The sequence below is a fragment of the Haematobia irritans genome, chromosome 4, assembly GCF_050003625.1.
Source record: "Haematobia irritans isolate KBUSLIRL chromosome 4, ASM5000362v1, whole genome shotgun sequence".
Classification (NCBI taxonomy): Eukaryota; Metazoa; Arthropoda; class Insecta; order Diptera; family Muscidae; genus Haematobia; species Haematobia irritans.
The window spans coordinates 141,539,062-141,556,087 of NC_134400.1; the positions used below are offsets into that span (position 1 = coordinate 141,539,062).

At 34.9% G+C, this 17,026-nt stretch overlaps 1 protein-coding gene across 1 annotated transcript in view; it reads left to right on the forward strand.

Annotated features, from left to right (window-relative positions):
* Positions 1-17,026, forward strand: part of LOC142233168 (SEC14 domain and spectrin repeat-containing protein 1-B) — a 237,324-nt gene that overhangs the window by 133,691 nt on the left and 86,607 nt on the right. The window lies entirely within an intron of this gene.

Genomic DNA, 17,026 nt, shown 5'->3' on the forward strand with positions numbered 1-17,026 from the left:
TCACGTGGGATTTCAGACGTGGTGTCAAAGAGAAAGATGCTCAGTATGCTTTGACATTTCATCATGAATAGACTTACTAACGAGCAACGCTTGCAAATCATTGAATTTTATTACCAAAATCAGTGGCAGAAAATCCGCTTTTTTATCGACAAATTTTGTTCAGCGATGAGGCTCATTTCTGGTTGAATGGCTACGTAAATAAGCAAAATTGCCGCATTTGGAGTGAAGAGCAACCAGAAGCCGTTCAAGAACTGCCCATGCATCCCGAAAAATGCACTGTTTGGTGTGGTTTGTACGCTGGTGGAATCATTGGACCGTATTTTTTCAAAGATGCTGTTGGACGCAACGTTACGGTGAATGGCGATCGCTATCGTTCGATGCTAACAAACTTTTTGTTGCCAAAAATGGAAGAACTGAACTTGGTTGACATGTGGTTTCAACAAGATGGCGCTACATGCCACACAGCTCGCGATTCTACGGCCATTTTGAGGGAAAACTTCGGAGAACAATTCATCTCAAGAAATGGACCGGTAAGTTGGCCACCAAGATCATGCGATTTGACGCCTTTAGACTATTTTTTGTGGGGCTACGTCAAGTCTAAAGTCTACAGAAATATGCCAGCAACTATTCCAGCTTTGGAAGACAACATTTCCGAAGAAATTCGGGCTATTCCGGCCGAAATGCTCGAAAAAGTTGCCCAAAATTGGACTTTCCGAATGGACCACCTAAGACGCAGCCGCGGTCAACATTTAAATGAAATTATCTTCAAAAAGTAAATGTCATGGACCAATCTAACGTTTCAAATAAAGAACCGATGAGATTTTGCAAATTTTATGCGTTTTTTTTTTTTTTAAAGTTATCAAGCTCTTAACAAATCACCCTTTATTTTGGGTCGCGGTGAAATTCTGAGTCGATCTAAGCATGTCCGTCCGTCCGTCCGTCTGTTGAAATCACGCTAACTTCCGAACGAAACAAGCTATCGACTTGAAACTTGGCACAAGTACTTGTTATTGATGTAGGTCGGACGGTATTGCAAATGGGCCATATCGGTCCACTTTTACGTATATACCCCCAAATTTGGCTTGCGAGGCCTCTAAGAGAAGCAAATTTCATCCGCTCCGGCTGAAATTTGGTACATGATGTTGGTATATGGTCTCTAACAACCACGCAAAAATTGGTCCACATCGGTCCATATTTATATATAGTCCCCATATAAACCGATCACCAGATTTTGCGGAGCCTCAAAGAGAAGCAAATTTCATCCAATCCGACTGAAATTTGGTACATGGTGTTGGTATATGGTCTCTAAAAACCATGCTAAAAGTGGTCCACATCGGTAAATAATTATATATAGCCCCCACATAAACCGATCCCCAGATTTGGATTGCGGAGCCTCCAAGAGAAACAAATTTCATCCGATCCGCCTGAAATTTGGTACATGATGTTGGTATATGGTCTCTAACAACCGTGCCAGAATTGGTCCATATGGGTCCATAATTATATATAACCCCCATATAAGCCGTTCTCCAGATTTGACCTCCGGAGCTTCTTGGAGGAGCAAAATTCATCCGATCCGGTTCAAATGTGGGACGTGGTGTTAGTATATGGTCTCTAACAACCATGCAAAAATTGGTCCATATCGGTCCATAATTACATATAGACCCCATATAAACCGATCTCCAGATTTGGCTTGCGAAGCCTCAAAGAGAAGCAAATTGCATCCGATCCGGCTGAAATTTGGTACATGGTATTGGTATATGGTGTCTAACAACCGTGCAAAAATTGGTCCACATCGGTCCATAATTATATATAGCGCCCATATAAACCGATCCCCAGATTTGGGTTGCGGAAGAGAAGCAAATGTCATCCAATCCGGTTGTAATTTTGAACATGGTGTTAGTATATGATCTTTAACAACCGTGCCAGAATTGGTCCATATCGGTCCATAATTGTATATAGCCCCCATATAAAACGTTCTCCAGATTTGACCTCCGGAGCCTCTTGGAGGAGCAAAATTCATCCGATCCGTTTCAAATGTGGGACGTGGTGTTAGTATATGGTCTCTAACAACCATGCTAAAATTGGTCCACATCGGTCCACAATTATATATAGCCCCCATATAAACCGATCCCCAGATTTGGCTTGCGGAGGCTCAAAGAGAAACATTTTCATCCGATCCAGCTGAAATTTGGTACATGGTGTTGGTATATGGTCTCTAATAACCATGCTAAAATTGGTCCACAAGTTCCAAATTTCAGGCCGATCGGATGAAATTTGTTTCTCTTTGAGCCTCCACAAACCAAATCTGGGGATCGGTTTATATGGGGGCTATATATAATTATGGACCGAAATTATATATAGCCCCCATATAAACCGATCCCCAGATTTGGTTTGCGGAGGCTCAAAGAGAAACAAATTTCATCCGATCGGCCTGAAATTTGGTACATGATGTTGGTATATGGTCTCTAACAACAGTGCCAGAATTGGTCCATATCGGTCCATAATTATATATAGCCCCCATATAAACTGTTCTCCAGGTTTGACCTCCGGAGCCTCTTGGAGGAGCAAAATTCATCCGATCCGGTTCAAATTTGGAACGTGGTTTAGTATATGGCCGCTAACAACCATACCAAAATTGGTCCATATCGGTCTGTCGATCTCCAAACACACAAAAATTGGCCCATATCGGTTCATAATCATGGTTGTCACTCGAGACAAAAATAATCTACCAAAATTTTATTTCTATAGAAAATTTTGTCAAACTGAATTATATTCGTACTTAATCGGCCTTTTTTTGAGAAGACGTTGTTACGAAGTTTTAAGATACCTTGCCCTCGGCAAGTGTTACTGTACCCCAAGTAATTCGATTGTGGATGATAGTCTGTAGTAGTAATTTCTATGCAATCCATGGTGGAGGGTGCATAAGATTCGGCCTGGCCGTATATACTTGTTTTATTTTTTCATGGGGAACGCATAATATGTTTTCGCAACCATGTTGTTTTCTCTAAAATTGTGTTCCTGATGTGGACACGCATGTTATGCTTGACGAGAAAATAATATTATTGCAACAATAACATTAAGCTCTTGAAACATAGTTGGAATGATAATACTCGTTATCTTGGAGTACATTTTCGAACACAATATAAATCATGGACCGACGTTTACCAACATGTACCAGAGCTCCTTGTGAACTTCGGGAGATCGGTCTATATGGAGTCTATATGCAAACATGGACCGATATCTACAAATCTGACACAAATTAAATTATTGTAAATTTTAAGTTTCAAGTAAATCGATTAACTTCAATGCTCTCAAGAAGACAAATCGGGAGAGGCGTCTATATGGGGGCTATATCAAAACATGGACTGATATATGCCCAGGTTTGCATACCACTGTATTGACCTGAAATATTTCTAGATTATCAATTTCAAGAAAATTTGATACAAATTGTGATCAAGACACAAAAAGTCAACAAAAGAAGATTTAATTTATTTTGAAGAATTTTTCAAAATTATTAAAGCCATGTTGACTTTAGTCAAACAATTTTTTTTTCGTACAGTGATACCCGGTTTTAAGTCGAATCACTTAACTATAAGGGCAACATGACTTCATTGAAACGGTTTTTGGACAACTTTGTCAGAGATATGCGTCTTCTATGCTAAGAAAAATTCGTATTTGAAGAACATGCAATCTTTGACCTCAAGACAAAATTTTTTTTCAGTGGAAATATTCTTAAGAATTCAAAATGGGGGGGGGGGATCAGTTTATACAGGGTGGCTGATATGTAATGCAACAAAGTAAAGCGCTATAGTTGTTACTTTAACTGTTCAAAAGCAAAAAAAATGTCGAAAATAAAGTCATCTTTTAGAATCAGTTTAGATTTGTTTGAATTTGGTACTTTTGACACGAATTATGGTATTCAAACGGCCGACAAAACCATCGCATGCTCATGCAAATGACTCTGCGGTATTTTGACCCATTCCCGGCGAAGTGATCGACACTTCGGTAGTTTTTAGTGCAAACTTTACTCTTCAAAATGTCCCTAGCGCAAAGAGGGATTTAGATCCCAAGATTTTGGTGGCCATCGTACGGTAGAAATGAAGGGAGGAGCATCCCTATTGAGACATTTTTTGACGTTTGTTGCACACTTTGTGATTACCCAGGGCTTCGATACTGCCTTTGGGATATTTTCCAGATAATAATCGGCATTTATTTTGAGCCCACGGTCGATGAATACGAGCGGGAAGCAATCATTGGTCGTTACGTTACTAATCTACCAGAATTTGAAGAAAATTCTACCAAAAATCTACCAAATTAAAAAAAAACTTATTTTTTTATCATCATTCTAATGTTCTGGAAAGTTTGGAAAAATTTTATTTTTGTACAAAATTTTGTAAAAATTTTATTTCTCTAGAAAATTTTGTAAAAAATTTAGTTCTCTAGAAAATTTTGTCCAAATTTTATCTCTTTAGAAAATTTTACTAAAATTTTAGATTTCTAGAAAAGTTTGCTACAATTTTATTTATTTAGAAAATTTTGCCAAAATTTTATTTATCTAGAAAATGTTGCAAACATTTTATTTATCTAGAAGATTTTGCCAAAATTTTATTTATCTAGAAAATTTTGAAAAATATTTATTTCTATAGAGCATTTTGACAAAATGTTATTTCTATAAAAGATTTTGCCAACATTTTATTTCTATAGAAAACTTTCTCAAAATTTTATTTATATAGAAAACTTTCTCAAAATTTTATTTATATAGAAAATTTTGCAAAAATTCTGTACAAAATTTTGTACAAATGTTAATTCTCTAGAAAATTTTGTAAAAATTTTAGTTCTCTAGAAAATTTTGTCCCAATTTTATCTCTTTAGAAAATTTTACTAAAATTTTAGATCTCTAGAAAAGTTTGCTAAAATTTTATTTATTTAGAAAATTTTGCCAAAATTTTATTTATCTAGAAGATTTTTATAGAGCATTTTGACAAAATGTTATTTCTCTAAAATACTTTGCCAAAATTTTATTTCTATGGAAAATTTTGCCAAAATTTTATTCCTATAGAAATTTTTTCAAAAATTTTAGTTCTATAGAAAATTTTGCAAAAATTTTATTTTTATAGAATATTTTGCAAAACTTTTATTTTTATAGAAAATTTTTTTCATTTCTATAGAAAACTTTCTCAAAATTTTATTATACCCTGCTCCACACTGTGGAACAGGGTATTATAAGTTAGTGCATTTTATCTCTTTAGAAAATTTTACTAAAATTTTAGATGTCTAGAAAAGTTTGCTAAAATTTTATTTATTTAGAAAATTTTGCCAAAATTTTATTTATCTAGAAGATTTTTATAGAGCATTTTGACAAAATGTTATTTCTCTAAAATACTTTGCCAAAATTTTATTTCTATGGAAAATTTTGCCAAAATTTTATTCCTATAGAAATTTTTTCAAAAATTTTAGTTCTATAGAAAATTTTGCAAAAATTTTATTTTTATAGCATATTTTGCAAAACTTTTATTTTTATAGAAAATTTTTTTCATTTCTATAGAAAACTTTCTCAAAATTTTATTATACCCTGCTCCACACTGTGGAACAGGGTATTATAAGTTAGTGCATATGTTTGCAACACCCAGAAGGAGACGAGATAGACGCAGGGTGTCTTTGGCAAAAATGCTTAGGGTGGGCTCCTGAGTCGATATAGCGATGTCCGTCTGTCCGTGAACACATATTTGTAATCAAAGTTTAGGTCGCAGTTTTAGTCCAATCGATTTCAAATTTGGCACAAGTATGTGTTTTGGCTCAGAATAGATCCCTATTGATTTTGGAAGAAATCGGTTCAGATTTAGATATAGCTCCCATATATATATATTTCGCCCGATATGGACTTATATGGCCCCAGAAGCCAGAGTTTTATCCTAATTTGCTTAAAATTTTGCACAAGAAAAACAATTAGCACTATAGTCAAGTGTGTCAAATTTTATTGAAATCGGTTCAGATTTAGATATAGCTCCCATATATATCTTTCGCCCGATATGGACTAATACGTTCCCAGAAGCCAGAGATTTACCCGAATTTGGTTGAAATTTTGCACAGGGAGTAGAATTAGCATTGTAGCTATGTGTGCCAAATTTGGTCGAAATCGGTTCAGATTTAGATATAGCTCCCATATATATCTTTCGCCCGATATGCACTTATATGGACCCAGAAGCCAGAGTTTTATCCCGATTAGCTTGAAATTTTGCACAAGGAGTACAATTGGTAGTACAGTCATGTGTGCCAAAGTTGATTGAAATCGGTTCAGATTTAGATATAGCTCCCATATATAGCTTTCGCCCGATTTACATTCATATGACCACAGAGACCAATTTTTTGCTACGATTTAGTTGAAATTTTGCACAGAGAGTAAAATTAGCATTGTAGCTATGCGTGCCAAATTTTGGTTGAAATCGGTTCAGATTTAGATATAGCTCCAATCAGCGTTGCCAGAATTGTTTCACCAAAAACCGCTAGATTTGCCCAAAAAAATAGCTAAAAAAAGCTAAAAAATGCTAAAAAATAGCTAGAAAAAAAGCTAAATTTTTTTGTATCAAAAGTCACATTTTTGATTGAAATTTAACAAACTTAAAGGCTTTATTTCACTTACAATGCATATTATTTTCATTTTAATTCCACTTCTGTGAGACTGTAACAATGTCTAAGGCATATTAGCTCTGTTTGCGTATTCGATACATTTTGATTACTATCACAAATTTTTTACTGGAAGTCCTTCGTTTTGTGGGAGCTACCTTCCCAACACCTCTATTTTATTTACTTGTTATTTTAAAATATTAAATAATTTAAGCATGCTTCGGATTTGGTAAAAAAAAATATTTGTCATTTTTTTAAATAAAATTTTAGTTTGGATTTGAAATTGTGAAAAATTCAAAATACATTACTTTTATTTAAATTGTAGAAAATACCTATAGTTTACATTTCCCAGTAAAAACATTTTCCTTTTCTTCATGAGCTATCAAAGTGCTTTAAAAACGTGCTAACGCCAACTTAAATTTCCAAATTCAGACTCGACTTCAAGTAGAAATTATTGTATATAAACGTTTTTAAAATAAAGTGTTGAAAAACATCTTCTATTTTTGAACGCTATTTTGGTTTGTGGTTAAGATGCAAAACCTCCTCACATTTAAAGACTATTTCATTAATTCTTCCTTCTTTCATGAAAACATACCCATTTTTAAGTTGGATCACTTAATTATAAGGACAAAACGACTTTATCGTCTTTTGGACAAGGAAAACAGTTTATATAAAAGAAATTCACAAATGCTATTATAACCAAAATTCGCGTTCGTATTTTAAGGAGACGACAATATTTTTTCAGTGCACAAAGCTATTCACATCTACTATTTTAATTTAGTAATATCGTAATAACTTTAGAATATTATAATAACATAAAAAGGATAAACGAGTCAAATGATAATATTCCCAATAATTTACTGACAGTTTATCTAACAAATTTGTATGGTAATAGTAGATTCAAAGTTTACGATAACTTTTTTGTATATAATGAAAAAACTTTACAACAAGGTGTATTTGATACAAAAATGCCCGCATAATGGCTGGACTCATTATTAATGTTTCAACTGAGCTTTGAAATATGTGGAAACCCTTATACTTGCAGCAAGGCTTAGATAAAAACGCCGATTTATCCATATTTCAATAGAAACATGTCGAAAAACCAAAAATAGCTAAAAGGGTCATGAAAAAAAGCCAGAAAAAAAGCTAAAAGCTAAATGCATTTTTTTCCCGCTAAACGTCTTCAAAAAAAGCCAAATCTAGCGGGAAAAAAGCTAAATTGGCAACGCTGGCTCCAATATATAGCTTTCGGCCGATTTACACTCATATGACCACAGAGGCCAATTTTTAACTCCGATTTAGTTGAAATTTTGCACAGGGAGTAGAATTAGCATTGCTGCTATGCGTGCCAAATTTGGTTGAAATCGATTCAGATTTAGATATAACTCCCATATATATGTTTTTCTGATTTCGTCAAAAATGGTCAAAATATCAACATTTTCCTTGTAAAATCCCCACTGCTTAGCCGAAAAGTTGTAAAAATTACTCTAATTTTCCTAAACTTCTAATACATATATATCGAGCGATAAATCATAAATAAACTTTTGCGAAGTTTCCTTAAAACTGCTTCAGATTTAAACGTTTCCCATATTTTTATACCCTGCGCCACACTGTGGAACAGGGTATTATAAGTTAGTGCATATGTTTGTAACACCCAGAAGGAGACGAGATAGACACATGGCGTCTTTGGCAATAATGCTCAGTGTGGGTCCATGAGTCGATATAACCATGTCCGTCTGCCCGTCAGTCCGTCCGTCCGTCCGTCCGTCTGTGAACACATTTTTGTGATCAAAGTCTAGGTCGCAATTTAAGTCCAATCGCCTTCAAATTTGGCACATGTTCCTAATTTGGGCCAGAATAGAACGCTATTGATTTTGGAAGAAATCGGTTCAGAAATTTTGTACAAACATAACACTTAGTCATATGGTCAAGTGTGCAAAATTTGATTGAAATCGGTTCAGATTTAGATATAGCTTCCAAATATATTTTTCGCCCGATATGGACTTATATGGCCCCAGAAGCCAGAGTTTTGGCCTAATTTGGTTGAAATTTTGCACTAGGAGTACAATTAGAAATATAGTCTTGTGTGCCAAATTTGATTGAAATCGTTTTAGAACATAAGCGTAGGAAGGCCTCTGGGGAGGGGGCTTAGACCCCCCCAGAAAAATTTTAGCCCCCTCCAGAATTTGAAAACCTATTTACGATTTTACATTTTTATAAAAATTAAACAAGTATATACTCGTACAACGCACAATCGAATTACTTGGGTTGTGGTAGAAGTCTGATATTTATGAAATAAAGCTGTGGTTGAACTTATGATTTAGTTGAATAAAAAATAGTAATTGATATTAAAACTATTCTTTCATAAATTAATATCTTAATAATGTTGCAAAAAAGCGTCGCCAAAAAAGAAGTGAAAATGTTCTTTTTGGGTCTGGAAGTGGTACAAAATTGGCGGAGAAGCGATGAATGTAATATGAGCTTGTCATAGAACGAATGTCCACCGTTTCAACAACCGTTGCAATGAATTTGCATCACTTCTTAAGGTGTGATCCGAATTCAGTGTTTTAAATGTGAATTAAAAATTTTGTGATATTTTCCCAAATAAATAATTTTTATACTTTTTTATGATTTTTAATGCATTCTAACGCTTGTTTGAAACGTTTTTTCAAATATTATCGATTTTTCTATAATGGATTTAGCATTTTTGTGGCAAAATTTGAATAATTTGTAGCATTTTATTTATTCTTACTCTTTCTTTAAACTATTTGAAAAAAGAAAACAAAAAATTACGCATTAAAATATAAAAAAATGAAGTAAAAAAACTTCCTGTGTAGTTAAAATAGTTACCTTCTTTGTGAAGACATTTTTGGAAGTGCTTTTAAAGTTGTGCCTTTAGAACAAATCCCAATTTTTTGCTGGGAAAATATGAATGGATCAACCACAGAACTGGTACAGGACTAGTCCCTGGTGTGTATGGACCAGTCCCAATTCTGATCAAAACGTATGGAAGGGACCGTCCACTTTAGCATGGGTTTGTCATTGACGGAGTAAACTTACATTTTAAGACGCGTCTTGGACTCATCCCAAAGGACAATTTAGCAGGAGCAACCCATAAACAGGTCCTCAGGAACCAGTCTCGGACAAACTCCTAGAAATCTCTTTCAATTTGGGCTCCTAATCGAACCCGAAATAAAAAAAAACAAAAGGTTATTCTGATAATTTTATTTCACTAAATGTGAAAATTGCAACTAACTGGAGCACAGGTACCAGTTCTGTGATAGGTCCGTCAGTGGCAATTTGCACCAATTTCCCGTAGGGTACTTTTAGTTGCTTTATTATAAATTGATTGTCGAGTTATTTTGATGTCCATTTCTTTATTCAATTTTATGAAATAAAACATTAGTTGAACCTATAAGTTCAGTCTATAAAGTTTTAGCTAGGGGGGCTATAGCCCCCCCTAGGAAAATTGTCTAGCTACGCTAATGGCTCCCATATATATGTTTTTCTGATTTCGACAAAAATGGTCAAAATACCAACATTTTCCTTGTTAAATCGCCACTGCTTAGTCGAAAAGTTGTAAAAATTACTCTAATACATATATATCGAGCGATAAATCATAAATAAACTTTTGCGAAGTTTCCTTAAAATTGCTTCAGATTTAAATGTTTCCCATATTTTTTCTAAAATTGTGTTCCACCCTAGTGCATTAGCCAACTTAAATTTTGAGTCTATAGATTTTATAAAAGTCTATCAAATTCTGTCCAAATCGAGTGATATTTAAATGTATGTATTTGGGACAAACCTTTATATATAGCACCCAACACATTTGACGGATGTGATATGGTATCGAAAATTTAGATCTACAAAGTGGTGCAGGGTATAATATAGTCAGTCCCGCCCGACTTTAGACTTTCCTTACTTGTTTTTACTAACATTGTGTTCCACCCTAGTGCATTAGCCGACTTAAATTTTGAGTCTATAGATTTTGTTGAAATCTATCAAATTCTGTCCAGATCGAGTGATATTTAAATGTATGTATTTGGGACAAACCTTTATATATAGCCCCCAACACATTTGACGGATGTGATATGATATCGAAAATTTAGATCTACAAAGTGGTGCAGGTTAGATATACAAAGTGGTGCAGGGTATAATATAGTCGGCACCGCCCGACTTTAGACTTTCCTTACTTGTTTCTTTAAGAAATTTGTGGAGTAATTCTTAGTTGGAGAGAAATATATTTTCAAAATCTACCAAAACATCAAGAATTCTACCAACTGTGGCAACCTTGTACGGTATTCCACACTATTACTATCGGCGGTGGCGCTTGAGTTCTGGTGGCCAGTCATGGTCTGCAAACGTAATGGTTACAAATTTATAATCAGGCATGCATGATATAACTTGTAATGCTAAACAAGAGGTAATTTTTATATATAAAATTTTATTCATTTGTTTAGATATGGAATAAATTTTATATTTGTTTCTTTTCTTAAATCCTGCAATGCGACATTTACATTCCCAGCAAAAAAAATTCTTTTTAAGAACCTCCCGGGATCCTTCATCAATTTTTTCCACTTCCGATGAAGTTCCTTTGGACTAGTCTTAGAAAATACGCTATTTGGTAGTTTCGGTTTAGAGTCAAAATTTAAAATTTGGACAATTAAATGTCGCAAAACAAATAGAAATATTAACAAAAAAGTAACAAAAATTAGGAAAATAAATTAAAAATGTCATCCCCCAGTAGATGTGAACATGTACCTGTTGACTTTTTCACTTTCATGGAAATGCTTTTGAGAAGGGTTTGCAAAACTAATAAAATTTTACATTTTTTATTGAATTTAAATGGAAAAAATATATTTCTACAAAAATATACTGCAGTAAGTTCGGCCGGGCCGAATCATAAATACCCACAACCATAAATCAAATATAATACTTTCCTTTGAAAATTCTTCGTCGTAGCGGGTTATTTGATAATATATGGAATTTCAGGGGGTTTTAGGACAAATGTTCTCCCAAGCAGATCAGTTCAACCAGCACGCTTCCCGAAGATACATTTAAAAATTCTACCTTACAGGTTGGCTGATAAGTCCCCGGTCTGACACATAGATGGCGTCGCTAGTATAAAATGCATATTATTTTTATATAGTACCAATCTTCAAATGATTCGTGTCAATATTTGACGTCTGTAAGTCAATTAGTTTGTAAGATAGAGCGTCTTTTGTGAAGCAACTTTTGTTATTGTGAAAAATATGGAAAAAAAGAATTTCGTGTTTTGATAAAATACTGTTTTCTGAAGGGAAAAATACGGTGGAAGCAAAAACTTGGCTTGATAATGAGTTTCCGGACTCTGCCCAGGGAAATCAACAATAATTGATTGATATGCACAATTCAAGCGTGGTGAAATGAGCACGGAGGACGGTGAACGCAGTGGACGCCCGAAAGAGGTGGTTACCAACGAAAACATCAAAAAAATCCACAAAATGATTTTGAATGACCGTAAAATGAAGTTGATCGAGACAACAGGCCTCAAAGATATCAAAGGAACGTGTTGGTCATATCATTCATCAATATTTGGATATGCGGAAGCTCTGTGCAAAATAGGTGCTGCGCGAGCTCACATTTGACCAAAAACAACAACGAGTTGATGATTCTGAGCGGTGTTTGCAGCTGTTAACTCGTAATACATCCGAGTTTTTTCGTCGATATATGACAATGGATGAAACATGGCTCCATCACTACACTCCTGAGTCCAATCGACAGTCGCCTGAGTGGACAGCGACCGGTGAACCGTCTCCGAAGCGTGGAAAGACTCAAAAGTCCGCTGGCAAAGTAATGGCCTCTGTTTTTTGGGATACGCATGGAATAATTTTTATCGATTATCTTGAGAAAGGAAAAACCATCAACAGTGACTATTATATGGCGTTATTGGAGCGTTTGAAGGTCGAAATCGCGGCAAAACGGCCCCATGAAGATGCACCGTGCCACAAGTCATTGAGAACGATGGCACAAATTCATGAATTGGGCTTCGAATTGCTTCCCCACCCACCGCATTCTCCAGATCTGCCTCCAGCGACTTTTTCTTGTTCTCAGACCTCAAAAGGATGCTCGCAGGGAAAAAATTTGGCTGCAATGAAGAATTGATCGCCGACACTGAGGCCTATTTTGAGGCAAAACCGAAGGAGTACTACCAAAATTGTATCAAAAAATTGGAAGGTCGTTATAATCGTTGTATCGCTCTTGAAGGGAACTATGTTGAAAAATAAAAACGAATTTTGACAAAAAATGGGTTTTTCTTTGTTAGACCGGGGACTTATCAGCCAACCTGTTATGAAGACTAGATCAGATTCTGGATTTATAAGAACCATTTTCGTTTGAGTTTTAGACGAATCATATTGATATCGTGTAAGTCTGAAAAAAAATGATTAAATAACGCCCGGATCTATTTAAATGATTACGAGAAGTAAAATCTGGAAATTTTACATTCATTTTCAAGCAATTTTCATGATCAGTGCGCCTTCTATATCGGTCTATATGGCGGTTCTAGAATCTAGACCCCAAATCGGAGGTCCGATTTATAACAGGGCTATATCAAAACTTGTACCGATACACAATATATCCAACACACCTATTTATAGTCTCAAATACCCTACAGATTTTCAATTTCAGGCAAATTGGATAAAAAACTACGGTTTATAGAAGCCCAAGAAGTAAAATCGGGAGATCGGTCTATATAAGGGCTATACCAAACCATGGACCGATAATCGTCATTTTCGGCACACCTCTTTAATAACTAAAATAGGTTTCAGATTTCCAATTTCAGGCCAATTGGATAAAAACTACGGATTCAAGAAGCTCAAGAAATAAAATTGGGAGATCGGTCCCTATTGGGGCTATACCAAAACATGGACCGATAATCACCAATTTTTATACCCTGCGCCACACTGTGGAACAGTAAGAGTACAATTAGTAATATAGTCATGTGTGCCAAATTTATTTGAAATCGGTTCAGATTTAGATATAGCTCCCATATATATGTTTTTCTGATTTCGACAAAAATTGTCAAAATGGCAACATTTTTCTTGTTAAATCGCCACTACTTAGTCGAAAAGTTGTAAAAATGACTCTAATTTTCCTAAACTTCTAATACATATATATCGAGCGATAAATCATAAATAAACTTTTGCGAAGTTTCCTTAAAATTGCTTCAGATTTTAATGTTTCCCATATTTTTTTTACTAAAATTGTGTTCCACCCTAGTGCATTAGCCAACTTAAATTTTGAGTCTATAGATTTTATTTATAATTTGGATCTACAAAGTGGTGCAGGGTATAATATAGTCGGCCCCGCCCGACTTTAGACTTTCCTTACTTGTTTTTTTTTATTTTTAGCACATTTAGCACATGGTGCTAAAATACCTCGATATTTCTAATTACAGGCCCTAAAAAAATTACGATCCTAAAATACTTCTAGATTTCAAATTTCAGGCAAATTGGATAAAAACTACGGTTTCTATAAACCCAAAACCCGATATCTTCGAACTTGACCTGCCTGCAGACAAAAGATGAGCTTGTGCAAAATTTCAGCACGATAGCTTTATTTTTAAATACTGTAGCGATATTAAAACATACAGACAGGCGGATATTGTTATATCGTCTTAGAATTTCTCCCTGATCAAGAATATATATATACTTTATATAGTCTATGGTGGTGGGTATAAAAACGATGTACAACATAAAAAAAACAAAATCTTTTGGAAAAATATTTGATAAAAAATGCGGCGGGTGAGATTTGACAATCCATGTAAAATTCCTTGAAGATGATCCAAGTTTGCACCACTTCCGGATCACAAGTTGAGAACACCAAATTTACATTACAAATTAATCTATTTATACATTTAAAAGTTTTTCCGCTGTCATGACCCGAACCTGGATTTGCTGCATCATGAACGTCCGTGGACGAAACTATGAACTTTCCATTTTGATTTTTCGTGAACGTTTCCGTTTCATTTTGTTACCGTTTTCTATTAGTATTCGAACTTGATTGAATGTGGTTTGAGTCAGATTTATTATTGAAAAAGTGGTTTGAGTCAGATTTGCTATTGAAGCATGAGTCAAAAAGTAGTCCAACTTTAAATTCTATACAATTTAATTTAGGATACAGATCCCGTTTAACGAATCTTAACATATTAAGCATAAATTCCCATTTTTGGCAACACAAAAATAGCAAATCATTGAATTAATATTTTAATAGAATTTTTAAATGTTAACTGACAAAAACACATATGTTATCGTATGTTGGTTTATTGCAACGAATGTTTACCATCAACTGACTGAACACAATTCAACTATTGGTTGTTTGTATCAATTTGATCAAGAAAACCCAACAGGCGGGTTGCGCTTTTATACCCTGTAACACTTTGTGGAACGAGGTATTATAAGTTAGGACATATGCATAGAATACCCAGAAAGGAACGAGATATGCTCATGGCGTCTTTTGCAATAATGCTCAAGGCCGCTACCTGTGTCAATTTAGGAATGTTCGTTCATCTGTAAATAAAATTTTGTAAATGAATCATAATCAAAATAGGTAGAATGAACTACAGCGTGGTGAATTCAATTTTGAATTTTAAACAATTCACCAAATTCTTGTCAAAATTTTATTTCTGCATGAAAATTTTTAAAAATCTTATTTCCATAGAAAATTGTCTAAAAATTCTAATTCCGTAGAAAATTTCCTAAAAATTTAATTTCGGTAGAATATATTCTAAAGATTTATTTTTCTATCTTGGTGCAATGGTTAGCATGCCCGCCTTGCATACACAAGGTCGTGGGTTCGATTCCTGCTTCGACCTAACACCAAAAAGTTTTTCAGCGATGGATTATTCCACCTCAGTAATGCTGGTGACATTTCTGAGTGTTTCAAAGCCTCTCTAAGTAAATAGTTTCACTACAATGTGGAACGCCGTTCGGACTCGGCTATAAAACATAAGTCCCTTGTCATTGAGCTTAACATGGAATCGGGCAGCACTCAGTGATAAGAGAGAAGTTCACCATGTGGTATCACAATGGACTGAATATTTAGTCTACGTAAGCCTGATATATCGGGCTGCCACCTAACCTAACCTATCCTTTATTTTTCTAAATTTTCTAAAAATTAATAATTATTTTGTATTGAATTTTTATACCCTCCACCATAGGATGGGGGGTATATTAACTTTGTCATTCCGTTTGTAACACATCGAAATATTGCTCTAATACCCCATAAAGTATATATATTCTGGGTCGTGGTGAAATTCAGAGTCGATCTAAACATGTCCGTCCGTCCGTCTGTTGAAATCACGCTAACTTCCGAACGAAACAGGCTATCGACTTGAAACTTGGCACAAGTAGTTGTCATTAATGTAGGTCGGATGGTATTGCAAATGGGCCATATCGGTCCACTTTTACGTATAGACCCCATACAATGGGACCCTCAGATTTGGCTTGCGGAGCCTTTAACAGAAGCATATTTCATCCGATCCGGCTGAAATTTGGTACATGGTGTTAGTATATGGTCTCTAATAACCATGCAAAAATTGGTCCACATCGGTCCATAATGATATATAGCCCCCATATAAACCGATCCCCAGATTTGGCTTGCGGAGTCTCTAAGAGAAGCAAATTTCATCTATTCCGCTTGTAATTTGGAACATGGTGTTAGTATATGATCTTTAACAACCGTGCCAAAATTGGTTCACATCGGTCTATAATTATATATAGCCCCCATATAAACCGATCCCCAGATTTGGTTTGCGGAGCCTCAAAGAGAAGCAAAATTTCATCCGATCCGCCTGAAATTTGGTACATGGTGTTGGTATATGGTCTCTAACAACCATGCAAAAATTGGTCCATATCGGTCCATAATAATATATAGCCCCCATATAAACCGATCCCCAGATTTGACTTGCGGAGTCTCTAGGAGAAGCAAATTTCATCCATTCCGCTTGTAATTTAGAACATGGTGTTAGTATATGATCTTTAACAACCGTGCCAAAATTGGTCCATATTGGTTCATAATTATATATAGCCCCCATATAAACCGTTCTCCAGATTTGAGCTCCGGAGCCTCTTGGAGTAGCAAAATTCATCCGATCCGGTTCAAATGTGGAGCGTGGTGTTAGTATATGGCTAACAACCGTACCAAAATTGGTCCATATCGGTCTATAGTTATATATAGCCGATCTCCAATAACACAAAAATTGGCCCATATCGGTTCATAATCATGGGTGTTACTCGAGCCACAAATAATCTACCATAATTTTATTTCTATAGAAAATTATGTCAAAATTTTATTTCTATAGAAAATTTTCTAAAAATTTTATTTCTGTAGAAAATTTCTAAAAATTTTATTTCTCTGGAAT